The sequence below is a fragment of the Protopterus annectens genome, chromosome 11.part0 (assembly GCF_019279795.1).
Source record: "Protopterus annectens isolate FY-2018-M chromosome 11.part0, PAN1.0, whole genome shotgun sequence".
Lineage (NCBI taxonomy): Eukaryota > Metazoa > Chordata > Ceratodontiformes > Protopteridae > Protopterus > Protopterus annectens.
The window spans coordinates 1538234049-1538251035 of NC_056745.1; positions in this window are offsets into that span (position 1 = coordinate 1538234049).

Consider the following 16987-nt stretch of genomic DNA (forward strand, 5'->3'; position numbering starts at 1 on the left):
GAGTGATACACAAGGAAGAAGAACACAATGACAGACAATAGGGAGGGATGAGGACTGCTTGCTAAGTTCACATCAGTGAACACAACCAGAAGCCGGTCACCTTCATAACTGCCCTCATAGATGGCTCCATCCACAAGTGGGCCAGTAGTCAGGGCCATGAAGCAATACAAGTCACATGAAAATGCACTCCAGGGTTTCTATATGGATATCAAGCTCCACCACAGTCTGAAGTGACATCTGTATCCCCTGCTGGATAACCCAGCTGGACTCCCCAATGATGCTTTTTGATGAGGAGCCTCCGCCCACCCACTCAGAAGAAGAAGAAGAAGAAGAAGCACCAGATGCCACCAGAATGTCCTCCAAGGCACTTTCTACAGGACAAACTTCACCACCCTGTAAATATGTCAGCCTAGAGACTGCTGGGAAGCCAGCAGGTGGTTGCAAGGTTGGTGCAGTGTGCTGTGGGTGGTGATGAGTGCTGTGGGTTCATGCAGGGTGCTGTGGGTGTTGCAGGCTGCTGTGGGTAATACTCAGTGCTGTCAGTTGTGCAGTGTGCTTTGGGTGGTGTAGGGTGCTATAGGATGGTGCAGGATGTTGTGGGCTGGTAAAGGCTGCTGTGGGTCATTCAGGGTGCTGTGGGTGGTGCAGGGTCTGTGGGGGATGCAGCATGCTATGGGGTGGTTCTGGGTGCTGTGGGTAGTGTTGGGTGCTGTGGGTGGTGTTGGGTGTTGTGGGTGGTGCCAAGTGCTATGTGGTTGTGCATTGTGCTGTGTGTTATGTGGGATGCTATGGGTGGTGCTGAGTGCTGTGTGTGCTGTCAGGTGTTGTGGGTGGTGCCAGATGCTATGGGTGATGCATGGTGCTGTGGGTAGTGCAGTATGCTGTGGGTGGTGCAGTCTACTGTGGGGTGGTGCAGGGTACTGTGGGTGGTACAGGGTGTTGTTGATTGTGCAGCATGCTGTGGGTGGTGTAGGGTGCTGTGCAGTGTTGCAAGGTGTTGTGGGGTAGCTCAAGCTGCTGTGTGTGGTGCAGTGTGCTCTGGGGTGGTGCAGGCTGCTGTGGATGCTGCAAGTTTACATCTTGCTTGGCAGAGGAAGCTGTAGAAAAAGGAATGTAAATGGAGAAAAAGAAAACAAAAAAGGCAAATAAAATGAATCTATTTGGAGTGCTAAAGTGAACAGGACAAAAATTAATGATAGTCAGTTGTGCTACACCTTTGTACTACAGGTGAAAGTGAAAAATTCACTCAGCAGAACAATGGTCAAATACATGTGATTTATAGGCCTGAAGCACAGCTGTCACAGGTTTAAATGATAGTGACGATGTGGGATATTTTACCTAGTATCAAGATATTTACTGAATTCTGGGGTGGGAGAAGAAAGTGTGAGCAAGCAGGATAGACGGTCCATCCATCATCAGCTCACCAGAAGGACTGATGAATGATGTATTACAGGAGTAACTACACTAGGTGGCGAGGCAGATAGAGATGTGTTGGAAAAAGCATAGCTTGCTACAGGAGTTTAGTTGACAGACAAAGGGAAGGAGACAGGGTGGAGGACCAGTCCTGCTAAGTAGGTCAAGCTACATGTGCGTACATCTGAGTCACACAGTGATGTTGCTTCCCTCTTTTTTAATTTTTTCCAAGTCTTTTGGGTTTCTAATACCATGATGGAAATGGATCCCATTCCTAAGTCAAATTATGATCAAAGTTCATGAAATTAGTATTGCTTCATTCTTTGATATCAGCCAGTAGTGTTTCTTGCAGCACCCACAATGTGCCCAGGAATGACTCCTTCTGCAGTTCGTATGAAGTCAAATGTATTGGTAACATATTTAAATGCGATTGTAAATTAATTTTTTATAAAACCTGTTGCTCCTAATACTATTGGAAATGTCTGGGTATCTTTCTTCCACATTGCTCTCATTTCTGCCTGCAGATCCTGATATTTTATGACTTTGTGTCTCTCTGTACTCAAGACACTGTAGTCACTGGGTGTGACAATTTCAATGATCAATGCTACTCTTATCTTCTTTTCTTGGACCACTAGATCCAGTTTTATAGTGTCCATCTTTTGAACTGTTGGTAATGGATGATCCATGTGATGTAGACTTCTTTATTTTCTATGATTCTTTGTGGCTCATGTTTCCAGTGTTTTTCGGCCACTTCAATACCATAATGTTTGTCCAATCCCTAGTGCAACAGTCGTGCCACAATATTATGCCTTTCAGTAAACAGTCCTTCTGCCATTAGTATGTCACAGCCAGCAATGAGGTGTGCAACTGTTGCCAATTAGTTTTTACAAAACTTACATTTGTCTGTTTCTCCCACATGTTCAATGGATTTTATAAACCAACATGTAAGCAGCCCACTATCTTGGGCCACCATTATTAACCTTTCATCTCTTGGTTTGAATTTGCCTCTCCTTAACCATTCCTGTGTTCGTTCCTGATCAACATGAGGTTCTTCCAGAAGTTTTCTTGCCTTCTCATCTGATCCTTCACCTTATATTCGTTCTTTTGTTTGTTGTCACATTCAGTTGCTGCCTCATTTTTATCTACGTCTGGTCTGATTTCCATTTCTGCTTGACGCTGATAAGCTTCTACTAATTTAAGCAGAGAAGTCATTTTAGATTTATTCTCCTCATGTTTCAAAACTTTCACTATGTTTGGGTCATGTGAGGTCAGCAGATATGTGTGGAGTCCCACAATTGCAGATCTGTACATATAATCAGTTTCAAGGAGGCCCATCCCTCATTCGGAACGTGGAATATATAATCATGGTATGCACTGATTCTTATAAACCATTTGGTGAGCATGACGCATCCTTCTTGTTTTCCTGTTTAATCTATCCAACACGTTTTGGGGCCAGACAAGTCACTCCAAAACTGTAAGTTAGGACAGGAAGAGAAAATTGGTTTATAGCTTGGATTTTGTTCCTAGATGTCAGTGCTGTTTTCAGGATTAATTTAAGGCTTCTGAAATATTCCTTAGTTTTATTCGCATTTGTTCATGTTTTATTGCTTATCCTTTATCAGTTCCCAAATATTTATAAACCCCTTCTTGCTCAAGTTGTTTTATATCACATTCGTGTCCCAAACTGATGTTTTCCTGGCATTGCAGTTTTCCTGCTTTAAAGGTTGCTTTTGCACATTTATCAAGACCAAATGACATTCTCATATCATCTGAAAAAGTTTTGACAACTTGCAGTTGCACTTTCAGTTCCTCATCAAATGACCTATATAATTTTAAATCATCGACAAAAAGGATAGAAGTCTTTATAGTTTGTTGTTTTCTAAGAGCCAGATTATAGCCATGGCCTAAGTGGTTGATTAAACAGCTGAATGGATTAAGGGCAAGACAGAATAGTAACAGTGACAGTGAGTCACTTTGGAATATCCCCCTTTGAATTTATATCCATGGGATAACAATATGTCCTTTATCATAGCGTAATTGCAAAGTGGTCTGCAACTGTTTCATGGTCACTGTAATTTAGTCGATCAGTGTGGGATGTGTCTTATACATTTTTAAGCACTCTTTTATCCATGAATGAGGGATGCTATCAAATGCTTTTTTGTAGTCAATCCATGCCATATTTAGATTCTTCCCCTTTTTACAGTTCTCTACTATGACTTTATTTAACAACAAATGATCCTTTGTTCCATATGACTTTCTTTTATTGCCCTTTTGTTCTACTGCCATAATTGAATTTTCTTCTAAATGACAATGAACTCTGTCAGCATCAATTCCTGTGTATAGTTTATATGTCAAACACTCATACGCAAAGACTCAGAACCAACAAAGACGATACGTTTCCAGCACACAAGGACCCAAGGACCACTTTATACCAAAATCCAGGTACAGCAGTCAAGAGCTTTCATCATCAAAAAGACTTCATCAGAACTGTTAAAAATAGTAATTAACACCGTTAAATAGCTCACATCAAGCCATATGATGAATCCAGCCAATAAAAAGCATGAACCAATTAAATTTAAAAAATTCCATGAAAAAAATAAAATGTTTTAAATAGCTAGTATACTTCAAGAACAAATTAAAGAGATATACAACTTATTAAACATACACAAATTATATTTGTGTAAAAATATTATATTAATATCATATTATGTACCAAAACTCCCTGGCCCTCCCGTTACCCTTCAAGACTTTTAAGCTTGAGCAATGGAGAAACAGAGTAACAGTCATTAAGGCCCAGGGATTGTAATGCATTTGACCTTAAAATCCATATTGACTCTTTCCTACTTAAATGCTCATCTATCAAAACACCTCTTGGGTCCCTTGCAGCATAATCCAACACTACAAATTTAAAATTGTGCCTTGGTTTCTCACTAACATGTCGATATAATGCATTTGATAGATGTGCCTTGGCTACATAAATTATATGCTCATACACTCTTTTTTTAATTCTATGCAAAGTTTTTCGAATGCAAAATGCATTACACTGTTGACATAAAGCACAATAAACTACCCCTTTAGTATAACAATTAAAATGTTTTTTGATGGTAAATTTCCTATTTCAAATGTGAAAAGATTCTCAAACAAGTATATGTTGACACGGAGAACAGTGGTTACACTTAAAAATACCACTGGATCTCATATCACTCCCCTCTTCATGCCTCATTTCTAATAAATTCTTAAAACATCTCCCCTTTCAGAACACCACCTTAAAATGTTTACCCAAGCTCATTTTAATGCTGTCAGTACAGGACAGAATCATCCAATGTTTTTTTTTTAACTACATCCAAAGTCTCATAAACTTGAGAGGAAAAGGTAACTATCAAAGAACAGTCAAAATTACCACTAACCACATCCTCAACTTTCTCAACTACCTACCCATTAGGGACACCCCTCTCCTGGGATACACAAGGTTTTTGGAGTAATGGTTTAAAAACCCCATCCTCCTTTTATTACACACTTCCTTCTTCACTTTACCAATAAGTTCTCCTGGATAACCCCTTTTAGAGAACATGCCCAATAGGATATCAATCTCCTTATAGAATCTACTGTCATCCGTTATCATGGGAGCCAACCTCACAAGTTGTCCCTTAACCACAGCCCTCTTCTGAGAGGTAGGATGACACATATCATAATGGAATTAAGAGTTGGGGAACATGGGATGATTCTGTCCAGTATTGATAAAATGAGCTTGGGTGAACATTGTAAGGCGGTGTTCCAAAAGGGGAGATTTTTAAGAATTTATTACAAATGAGACATGAAGAGGGGGGTGATACGAGATCCAGTGGTATGTTTAAGTGTAACCACTGTTCTCCGTGCCAACATATACTTGTCTGTGAATCTTTTCACATTCAAAATAGGAAATTTACCATCAAAAGGCATTTTAATTGTGACTCTAAAGGGGTAGTTTATTGTGCTTTATGTCAACAGTGTAATGTGTTTTACATTGGAAAAACTTTGTGGAGAACTAAAGAAAGAATATATGAGCATAATAATGATGTAGGTGAGGCAAAACTATCAAATACATTATATCGACATTTTAGTGAGTAACCAGGGCACAATTTTAAATTTGTAGTGTTGGATTATGTTGTATGGGACACAAGAGGTTTTTTGATAGATCAACATTTAAGTAGGAAAGAGTTAATATGGATTTTAAGGTTAAATGCATTACAACTCCCAGGGCTTAATGACTGTTGCTCTATTTCTCCGTTGCTCAAGCTTAAAAGTCTTGAAGGGTAACGGGATGGCCAGGGGTTTGTGGTGCATAATATGATATTAATATAATATTTTTACACAAATGTAGTCTGTGCATGTTTAATAAGATGTTTGTTTGTTTCTTTCGGCTTTTCCCGGTTAGTGGTCGCCACAGCGGAACTCCGGTTCGCTAATGATTGGCAGGTGATTTTTATGTACCGGTTTGCCAGACCTGACGCACAACCTTCAACAAAGGTACGCCCATTCACGCATGTCTCCACGCAGAAGATGCTCTAGCTGAGAATCAAACTGGACAGCGTCTTACTGTGAGGCGACAATGCTACTGCAGCACCACCACCGCGGGTTCTCTTGAATTTGTTCTTGAAGTGTACTAGCTATTTAAAACATAGTATATGTTTTTTATGGAGTTTTTTTTAATTTAATTAGTTAATGCTTTTTATTGGTTGGATTTCTCATATGGCTTGATGTCATGAGCTATTTAATAGTGTTAATTACTATTTTCAACAATTCTGATGAAATCTTTTTGTACCTGGATTTTGGAATAAAGTGGCCCTTATGTGCTGCAGACTTGCCTTCTTCTTTGGTTCTAAGTCTTTGTGTACGACTGTTTGTGGTTTATGGCTTCTGGAGATGGTGTAGCTTCAGCTACTATGGACCTTACATTACAACTTTTGGCTAGAATTGGCAACCTTACTGCATTATTGGAGTGTATGAACCAGCAAATGGCTAACACTAATGGGACATCATTGGTGCTCCATCAAGTTCATCTAGTCTGTCTCTGACTCAATGATCTGGGGTGGAAGTGGCAGGTAATAATTCTGATAATTTTGTCCCAATTGACTTTGATGCATAGAAAACAGATGTGTTTGAATTCTCTACATCTAACTCCAATAACTCTAATGTTGGAGCAGCCATAGGTAGCAGCCATCTTATTGTTGAGCAGTTGGGTCTGTTTGAATCCAAGTTACTAGCTTTTAAAAAACTGCAACTTGAGAATGCCTATTTGAATGCAAATCTTAACATTGGTCTTGTACGTAAAGGATTCCACTTTTGGAGGTTCCCTAATGGAGTGGTCAAGGGGTCAGAATTCCACCAGGCTTTAATTAATATATTTAATAAAGCCGGTTCAGACATCCTGAACCTTATTGTGCATAATAATGAGCTGCTACTGGACAAGTAGGGACTTGGACATTCTTAATAATGGTCTCTTGAAAGATGTATTATTTAACTATTCTGCAAACTACAACAATATTTTTGGAAAAATAGACAGTATTTGTTCTTCGATGCAATCTTGTAAGGCAAAATAACTCTTGAGAGATGCAACAGCCTTTGCGCAGGGACGTGCTTATCCTGATCATCCTTCTCCAACTCGCCAGCAGTCTATGGGGCGGAAACAACCTTTTGGCGAGCAGGGCGAGTCTTTTTATTCCTGCAAAAACATCAATGATTTGCAAGGTGCAGATAATGGCTCGAGCGGACTGCATTTAAGGTGTCCTAGGAGACTTATTGAAAATGATTGCAGTAATATGACTGGAAACTTCAACAAAGGAACAGTTGACAGCCTGAATAATCTGAATTTTGAGCATTTAGAAGTTTGCCACAAGCTGGTGGGCAATAACAGTAATAACAGAGAAAATAATAAGTATTCCAGTAATCGGACTTGGTCAAAAAATGGCAAGGACAAGAAAGGCCCGAAGAGGAAGAACTATTAGGGTTGCTAGTAAGTGGAACAGACAACAATGACATTCATTTTAATATTGACCAACAAAATACGAATAGTATGGAGAGCTTTAATAGATGTTTTAGACTAAATAATGTATCTTTGTATCCATCTAATATTGATGCTGTTTCAACTAAAAGTTCTGAGATTTTTGATACATTTTGTGACAATTTTGCATGTCGCGCTGTTGGACTGGTCAAGGAGGTCCACGATAGCGGTGCCTTGAATTACATTATTGAAAATACCAACTTTGAGACTGGTGAAGCCTTGGTTAGTCCTTCTATTGAACTTATATACCATTTGATTGCTTCTTTTTATGATGTCCCCAATGAAGTTGATAGTTCTGTTCCTGTATTGATCAAGAATTCTAATGAAGATTTTATTATCTATAATTACTCTTGTGAATGTCTTTCGCCAGAACATGCCGATGTTTTAAGTAATGGCCTAAGTTTTATGCCCAGTAGGAATATTAGGATAGGATACAGCTGAAGTGTTGATTGATCTTAAATTGTTCACTCCAAAGTTAAATTTGTCATTATGGTTTAGTGGAAATGTAAATACTCATGAATTGAATGTAGTGGGGCCAAAAAAAAAATCTAGTACCTTTAATCCCCCCTTAAATAACTGGCTTAGTGTGTTTGAACAATTGTGTGAGAATGACATGCGTAGACTTTGTGGTGGGAATTTTCACAGCGGAAGTGGCTTTAATAATGTTAATGGCAATAATAATGAGAATACAAGCACTGCCATTAATTAAAAATCTAAAACCGTTAATCTTCACGATGCCTGGAGAAGGCAGTGGAATTGTCATAATGGATACTGTGGATTATAATGACATAATGTACAGTTTATTGCTTACTGACACTTATAGTCAAGTCTCATGGAATGAATTGAATATAGCCTATTCTAATATTAATATAAGGCTGTATGATATGTTAATGCAGGGCCACATTTGTCCAAGTGTGTATAACTATTTAAGCAATGGCAATCCTGTGGTAGCATGGATATTTGGAATCCCAAAAATCCACAAGGATATCCAAAATCCCCCTTTGAGGCCGATTGTTAATGCTTGCAGAAATAAGACTTTTTATACTGCGAAATTTGGTGATACCAAGTTAAAACCTTCTGTATGCAGGGTCAATCAAGTGTGTAGGGATTTGTGGGATTTTTTTTTGAATAGACTTACTAGGGTAAAATTTTCCAGGCATTCCCTACTGGTATCAATTAATGTGCGGCATTTATATTCTGTCATCCCTCACAGTGAAGGGTTAGATTGGTTGGAAACCATGCTTTTTGATGTGGGGATATTGGACTCTAACAATTAATATAGTAGTTGCTCTCATGGAAATTGTGTTAACTAGAAAATTTCTGTATTTTGATGGGCAACTATTCAAACAATTGACTGGTGTAGCAATGGACGTGGCATGCGCCCCTAGTTTTCCAAACTTGATTATGGCATACCGGTAGAATCATTTTGTCTTTAATAGTCCCTTCAATCATTTCTGTGACTTTTATATTAGATTTTTGGATGATATGTTTTTGATTTGGGTTGACTCAGATGTCAGACTAGGTGAGTTTTTAGCTTATATAAATTCTAGCACATCTTTTCTTAAGTTCACCCATTCATCCAGTAAAGACAGTCTTGCTTACTTAGATGTTCAGCTTATTAAAGATTATGCCAAAAATTGCTACACCTCCACTATCCACTGGAAAAGTACCTTCTCCAACTCTTATCTCCATTATGATAGTTGTCATCCTACCTCTCAGAAAAGGGCTGTGGTTAAGGGACAACTTGTGAGGTTGGTTCCCATGATAACTGATGACAGTAGATTCTATCAGGAGATTGATATCCTGTTGGGCATGTTTTCTAAATTCTAGCACATATTTTCTTAAGTTCACCCATTCATCCAGTAAAGACAGTCTTGCTTACTTAGATGTTCAGCTTATTAAAGATTATGCCAAAAATTGCTACACCTCCACTATCCACTGGAAAAGTACCTTCTCCAACTCTTATCCCCATTATGATAGTTGTCATCCTACCTCTCAGAAAAGGGCTGTGGTTAAGGGACAACTTGTGAGGTTGGTTCCCATGATAACTGATGACAGTAGATTATATCAGGAGATTGATATCCTGTTGGGCATGTTTTCTAAAAGGGGTTATCTTGGAGAATGTCTTGGTAAAGTGAAGGAGGAAGTGTGTAATAAAAGGTGGATGGGTTTTTAAAACCATTACTCCAAAAACCTTGTGTATCCCAGGAGAGGGGTGTCCCTAATGGGCAGGGAGTTCAGGATGTGGTTAGTGGTAATTTTGACCATTCTTTGATAGTTACCTTTTCCCCTTAAGTTTATGAGATTTTGGATGTAGTTAAAAACATTGGATGAGTCTGTCCAGTATTGACAGCATTAAAATGAACCTTGGTGAACATTTTAAGGTTGTGTTATGAAAGGGGAGATGTTTTAAGAATTTATTAGAAATAAAGCATGAAGAGGGGGGGGTGATATGAGATCCAGTGGTATGTTTAAGTGAACCACTGTTTTCAGTGTCAATTTAGACTTGTCTGTGAATCTTTTTACATTCGAAGTAGGAAATTTACCATCAAAAGGCATTTTAATTGTGACTCTAAAGGGGTGGTTTATTGTGCTTTATGTCAACAGTGTAATGCATTTTACATTGGAAAAACTGTGCAGAATTAAAGAAAGACTATATGAGAATATTAATGATGTAGCCAAGGCAAAACTATTAAATGCATTATATTGACATGTTAGTGAGAAACCAGGGCAGAATTTGAATCTGTAGTGTTGGATTATGTTGGAAGGGACCCAAGAGGTTTTTTGATAGATGAGCATTTAAGTAGGAAAGAGTTAATGTGGATTTTAAGTTAAATGCAGTACAGTTTCTGGGGCTTAATGACTGTTGCTCTATTTCTCTGTTGCTCAAGCTTAAAAGTCTTGATGGGTAATGGGGGGGCCAGGGGGGGTTTGTGGTGGGTAACATGATATTAATATATTTTTACACAAATGCAACTTGTGTATGTTTAATAAGATGTATATCTCTTTAACTTGTTCTTGAAGTATATTAGCTATTTAAAATATTTTATATGTTTTTCATGGTTTTATTTTTAATTTAATTGGTTCATGCATTTTATTGGTTGGATTTATCATATGGCTTGATGTCATGAGCTATTTACTGGTGTTAATTACTATTTTCAACAGTTCTGATGAAGTCTTTTTGAAGACAAAAGTGCTTGACTGTTGTACCTGAATTTTGGAATAAAATGGTCCTTGTGTGCTGGAGACTTGCTTTCTTCTTTGGTTCTACAGTTTATATGTCATTGGAAGGCAAGTTATTGGTCTTTAATTTTTACGGTGGATTGTAGGTTCACTCTTAAATAGGAGCATTTTTTTCCTGTTGTTAGCCAGATTGGTGTCTGTTCTGGGTGCACATATAAATAGTTCTTACTCATGGCTAAATCTTCGTGCAAAGATGTTAATACTTTCAGCCAAAAGTTAGGTACTGCATCTGTTCCTGGGGTTTTCCAATTAGAGGCTTTCCTTAACTTTGTTTCAATCTCTCTGGCTGTTACTTCATCCCATTTCATATCCTGTACCTTAAACCCTCTTATTCTTTCTTTTACGTCTTCTATCCATTTAGCATATTTCTTACATTCCACAGGATCTTCATAGATACTTCTCCAAAATGTATCCGCTTCCTCTTTTTTTGGGAGTCTTTCAATTCCTTTTACCTTATTTCCCAATTCTGCAAAACTTTTTTGGGGCATCAATAAATTGTTTATTTTGTCCTTTTCCTTTATATTTATCTTCATATCTTCTACGTCTTTCCACCTGTGCTGAAATTTTTAGTTTGTAATTTGCAATAGTGCATGATAGATCCTGGTCTATTTTAATACTCTCCATTGCTTTTATCACATCTATCTTTCTTAGTATTTTTGTTGATCTGTTCCATCTTCTATAGTCTTTTAACAGTGAGACTTCTCTTTGCTGCTTTATAGTTTTCTCTAATAGATATTTCTATGATGGTATTCGATTTCTTCCCTTCCTTCCCTCACTACCCTGTGTTCTTGTGGTAAAACTTTATCAGTTATAAATTTAGCAGCACAGTGATATATCCTGTTTACTTCTGTTATAGCACATGGATCTCTATGAACAGTCCTAATTATTGTGTTCATTTGTTTTATCAGACATCTAACTTTTGGGGTTTTATTAAACTTCTGCAGTCTATTTCTTTCACTGATCGTGATATATCTGTCCATGTCTATTAAATCAAGTAATTCTTCTCTTAGCACATTTTCTTCTAAACTGATGGCACATCCCTTGTTTTCCAGTTCATGCTGGCATTCTATAAAAAGTTCTATAGCATCTTGCTGTTGACACATTCTGATCAGTTTCATCCTGTGCTGTCTGTTGCTCTATCATATGGGAACTCACTGGCCTATCACTCCTCAACATTGACTGCATCAGAGTTTCCACAATGTCCTGTTCCTTCCCTTGTTGTCTAACTTTAAGTGAATGTTTATACTGGTTTGATGTGGAAGGCTCCACATTATCTTCATATGACACCTGACCAATTGCTTCCTGTTCCACTGGTTTCCCCTTAATTTGGACATCTATTACTCTATCCTGTTGTGGTGCTTTCTTGAATTAGATTTTCTACACTTAATCCTTCACTTTTGCAGGTACTCTGTAACCTCAGTTTCTATTTCTTTAATGTCTCCAATATTAATCTCCTTTTCTACTTTTCCTCTTTTTCTTCTTATTTTTTGTATTGTAAAGTTTTCCACATCTAGATTCCTTTGCCTGTATTTCTCTTCAAATATCTTTGGTGCCGCTGTTTTTGTACCTGTTAGTTTTGCTTTCCCCTTTGCATAAATATTACACCATATTAAATCTCTTTTTCTTTCCCATGTCAATATTTCTTCTTCAGATGTTTCCTGATCTTCCTGTTTCTCTGTACTTTGGGGACTCACTCCATCCTGCTGTGATGTAACCTGTGTTAGACCTTCTATATCAAATCTTTCACTTCGCAGGCACTCCGTAACTTCAACTTCTATTTTTTTTTAATTTCTACTTTACTAATCTTCTTTTCTACATTCCATCTTTGTGATATTATTTTTTTCATTGTGGAATTTTCCATATCCGGATGCCTTTACCAGTAATTCTCTTCAAATATCATTGATCATCCGCCTTCTTTACATTGATTAATTTGGCTTTCTCCTTTGCATAAATATAGCACCATATCAAATCTCTCTTTTTTTACCATATCCATATTTCTTTTTTATACTTTTCAAATATCACTTGGTTTTGTTGTTTATATTTTCACACTTCCTCAAATGCTTCTTTTTCCAAACAGATCAAGGTTTGTGGATCTATATACCGTTTTTCACAAATCTGTTGTATAAGTGAGCACAAATTATCATTTGAAGCTTCTGACACCACTAAACCATTTTAACAATCAAAAAATGAAGAAAGAAACAATCCCCATAAAATAGCTAAAAAGGTGGTCATTCCCAAGGGGATTAAAGTAGACAATGCGCTGGCTAAACACATTCTAGACAACCCAGGTCATGAATTTTCATTTTTGGTGATTGACCAACTTTGTGATGGAGGCACAGGGGGTCCTGATTCTCTGAGACTTGAATGCAAGGAGTTGATGTGGCAACTCAAATTGGAAGCTTACCACCTACCTGGACTAAACAGCATGCTTTCTATTAGTTGCTTTCTTAAACTGAGAAGCCTAGTTAGGTGAAGCTTCTTAGACTGATTTAATCCCCTTGGTAATGACCACCTTTTTAGCTATTTTATGGGGATTGTTTCTTTCTTCGTTTTTTGATTGTTAAAATGGTTTAGTGCTACTCTGTTATTATTTTTTATTTTTTAATGTCTTTATCAATGGTTACATTGTGATCCATTATTTTAAGCGGGGGATGTGTAGTTTGATCGTTCATCAGAATAGTCTTTTATGTAAGGGACGTCAGCCTCCTAGTACCGGCCGCTACACACAATATACAATCAATATATAATATATAACTTTTTTTTTTTTTTTTTTTGCTACTAATACTGCTATTATTATCAGATGGTTATGATAACAACATAACAATGTTAAGCATACATTTCCAAGGTATGCTCATAGATGTATTTTGTATATTTTATATCAACTCATGGTTTGTAGTCCTCCATCGAGTTGTGTTACCATCTGAATGACATTTTGATTTATTTACATGGCTTTTTTTAAAACAGGTGCTACACACATATACTTTTCCTGGGTTTACCACTTGTGTGTTTATAGTGTCTACCAGGTATTTCAGATTGTATACATGCTATGTTGGTGGTGTAAATTTAGAGTATTAGTTTGATTACAAACATTCAGGGCTGGTCATGTTGATCTTATACAAATGGTGATGCACAGTTTTTCTGTGGTTAAGTTAAGTGCATTGATGTGCAATTTTCAAGTGTGTCCACAATGGGGAGTGTTTGAGTGGAGCTATGATGCTTAAATAATGGGGCAGATGTATTGTTCTTTGTTTTTAGTTTGCTTTCTGAAGAAGTTGGGGCAGAGCGCCGACGAAAAGCTTGGTTTTAAGCTTAATAAAATTCCTGTTTGGTATTTTCATTTATTGGCGTTCTTTACAGACATTTTTTGGATTATTAGGAGTCCTGAATATAACCTCTGGATTACTAGGAGCTTTTTAGAGGTGCAGCAACCTGCAACGGTGGTATTTATCATCTTTTTAAAGCATATTAATATTCACAAATGTTTTGATTTAGGTTTTTCAACACTTTACCAACATACAATGTTCATAGTTGTTACTGACTGATATATAAAATGCTGTTTTAAGTGAAGAAGTAAAATGTTTTAGCTCCCTATAGCTCTTAAATAATTAACTACTGTCACATATAAAACATCATTAGTAAATTAACAATAGTTACAGAAGTGAATGAGGAAGGTAACACTTCCCTTCTGACAAATTATGGCTTTCAAGTTACCTTCCTAAATTTCTTATCATTTTTTTTCTTTTTCTATCCTCTTTACATTATTTTATTTAAGATGACATTTCATTCTCACAATTGATATATTCTGAAATTAACCTCAAAGATTTAATATCTTTATTCTTGACAGTGTTTGTCATAATTGAATAAGGATGGCAGCTTGAACGATGTAAAAATTGGCTTCTGAAAAACACATCCTATAAAACTCCTATTAGTCAAAATTTCAATCTATAAACAATGTAATATCTTAGAAATTCAGTTTCTTTCTCAAACCATTTATAAATTATTTTGTTCTATCTAAATGGATAAAAAGACCAAACACACACTCAGTCCAAATCAGATAAATATCATCATTAAAATGTCCTGTAAAAGAATAACTTGCCTTTAAAAATCAGAGGAAAATACATGTTTTCTCCCAGGCTCCAAACACTGTTAGCAAATGCTGGTGCCACTGCCGTGCTCATATCACAACCTTGACTTCATTATTTTTAAAAATGAAATCGTTCCACTTTAAAACTTAGTCCATTAGAACACAAAGCATATGTAAATTATTTCTATTAGAAAAATGACTTAGATATACTAAAAACCTCCCAAAATACTCTAAACCAAGGTTTTGTTTTATTACCATGTACAAACCTTTTAAACTTACTGCAACTAGTAACATTGGGTTGTTGACAGCTAACTTACTAATTATGGATAAAATGTCCCAATAATCCTTCATCTAACCTTCCATACCATAACTACCCCCTTTAGCTACTGATGTAAAAATTGTGAGGGATTTGATTGTAGAACCCCTTGCCAACACTATTGTAAAAAAACAGGATTGGTGGTATATTTGTGAATCTTTGGGATGTCAAACAGAAAAAGCATCAAACATCATAAGAAAATCAACTTTTCTATAGTTAAGGATATAATATAAAACATCTCGTCTGAAAATCATTTACAATATGACATTAACTATAACCCCACAATTACGACATGTTCTTATAAAGTTAACTTCATTGTAAAAATCATTTTCAAAAATAGCTCCTTTGTATTTTGTTTGTATTCAATAGTCCTCTAAAAGCCCTCCCATTTTAGCAGGTTTAATAACTCTTAATAAACTTTCATTCAACAGATTATATAGGGTTTTTCTCTGTTAACAAGTTAAGAAATACTATGTGTTCAATGCTGGCTTGTTAATAGTGTTCATATGTCCAGCTGTCAAGCCTTTCAAATGTTGCCAGCATTTGAGTCAGAGTAGATTAAAAGTACTATTTAACTACAAATTAGAATAATTACTGTATAGAGGAACATATTTCAATAAGAAGTTCAAAATGAACTTGTCGTCAGTTTTAAATCAATGAACAATTCCTTTTCCTTTGCCCTTATTACTAGAATAATGAGAAATCATTCTCTAAAACTTGCAATTAAAGTTCTCAAACTAAAACTGAATGCCTTACATTGCTTCACTCAATCATTGAATGTTAATCTGTTGTTTTTGCATGCCTCTCATTTTCATGGCAACAATCCCGTTTTGTGTAAAAAAAAAAAGAGTCATATATGCTTTTTCTTAAAAAAAATAAAATAAAGGTAGCTAATCTCCGCTTCAATTGGTCCTCCTCCATCAGTGAACTTAATGAAGAAATGTTCTAGAATTTTTTGACAAATCAGGAGAGCCTGTGAGGTTGTGTGTTAGTTACAAAAGGATCAAGTTCCTTCAGATACTTTAGTAGTATTATTCCCTATAGCTAGAGCTTCCTCGTTCATTACCTTAGTGTTTTTTCTGCCACTGGGTAAACTTAATTTTGAGCACATTTATCTATCTTTCATTGGAATTTATGTGCTTCTTATCCTTGACAAATGTGTTGTGTTTATATAAATCAGTAAACACATTCTGATATGTTGATTTAGACACTGAAATCTGGCTGTGTGAAACTATGCTATAATTCATTTCACATATCTCAAATGTTAAACTGCATATAAGTGTTATTTCATGTACAACTAAAATGTCCATGAGTTTGCAGCCAATTTGATCAGACAAGCAACTAGCTCTTTCTAGGGAATTTGCTTTCCTCTAAATTCTTCATGGACTCTAAATGTCACAATACTTTCTCTAAAAAATAAATTGTCCCATTGCAGATATTTCAATCTAGTCATCTTCTGTTTAAGGGATTTTATTAAATTAGAATGAGTGCCACTGTCTACTGGGTACTTAAAAATTCCAACCTCCTGTGTTGGAACCACTTTATTATTTTTAGGACATTATATCCATATCAGAAGACTCACAAGGGTGTCTTTGCTGATTTGTGACATCATGTTAGGGGAAACTATCATTAAAAATATACATTTCATTACCAGTCCACAGTGCTGCCATACTCACATCCACATACAAATTTAATCTCTTTACTGACTCCAAGAACTCATTAGACATGAATTGTAAAGAAAAAACATTGTAATTCATGTTGCCATAAAATCCTGTGAGTCCATGATGGCTATTCAAACAAAATTTGCAGATATTTCAATCTAGTCATCTTCTGTTTAAGGGATTTCATTAAATTAGAATGAGTGCCACTGTCTACTGGGTCCTCCCTCCCT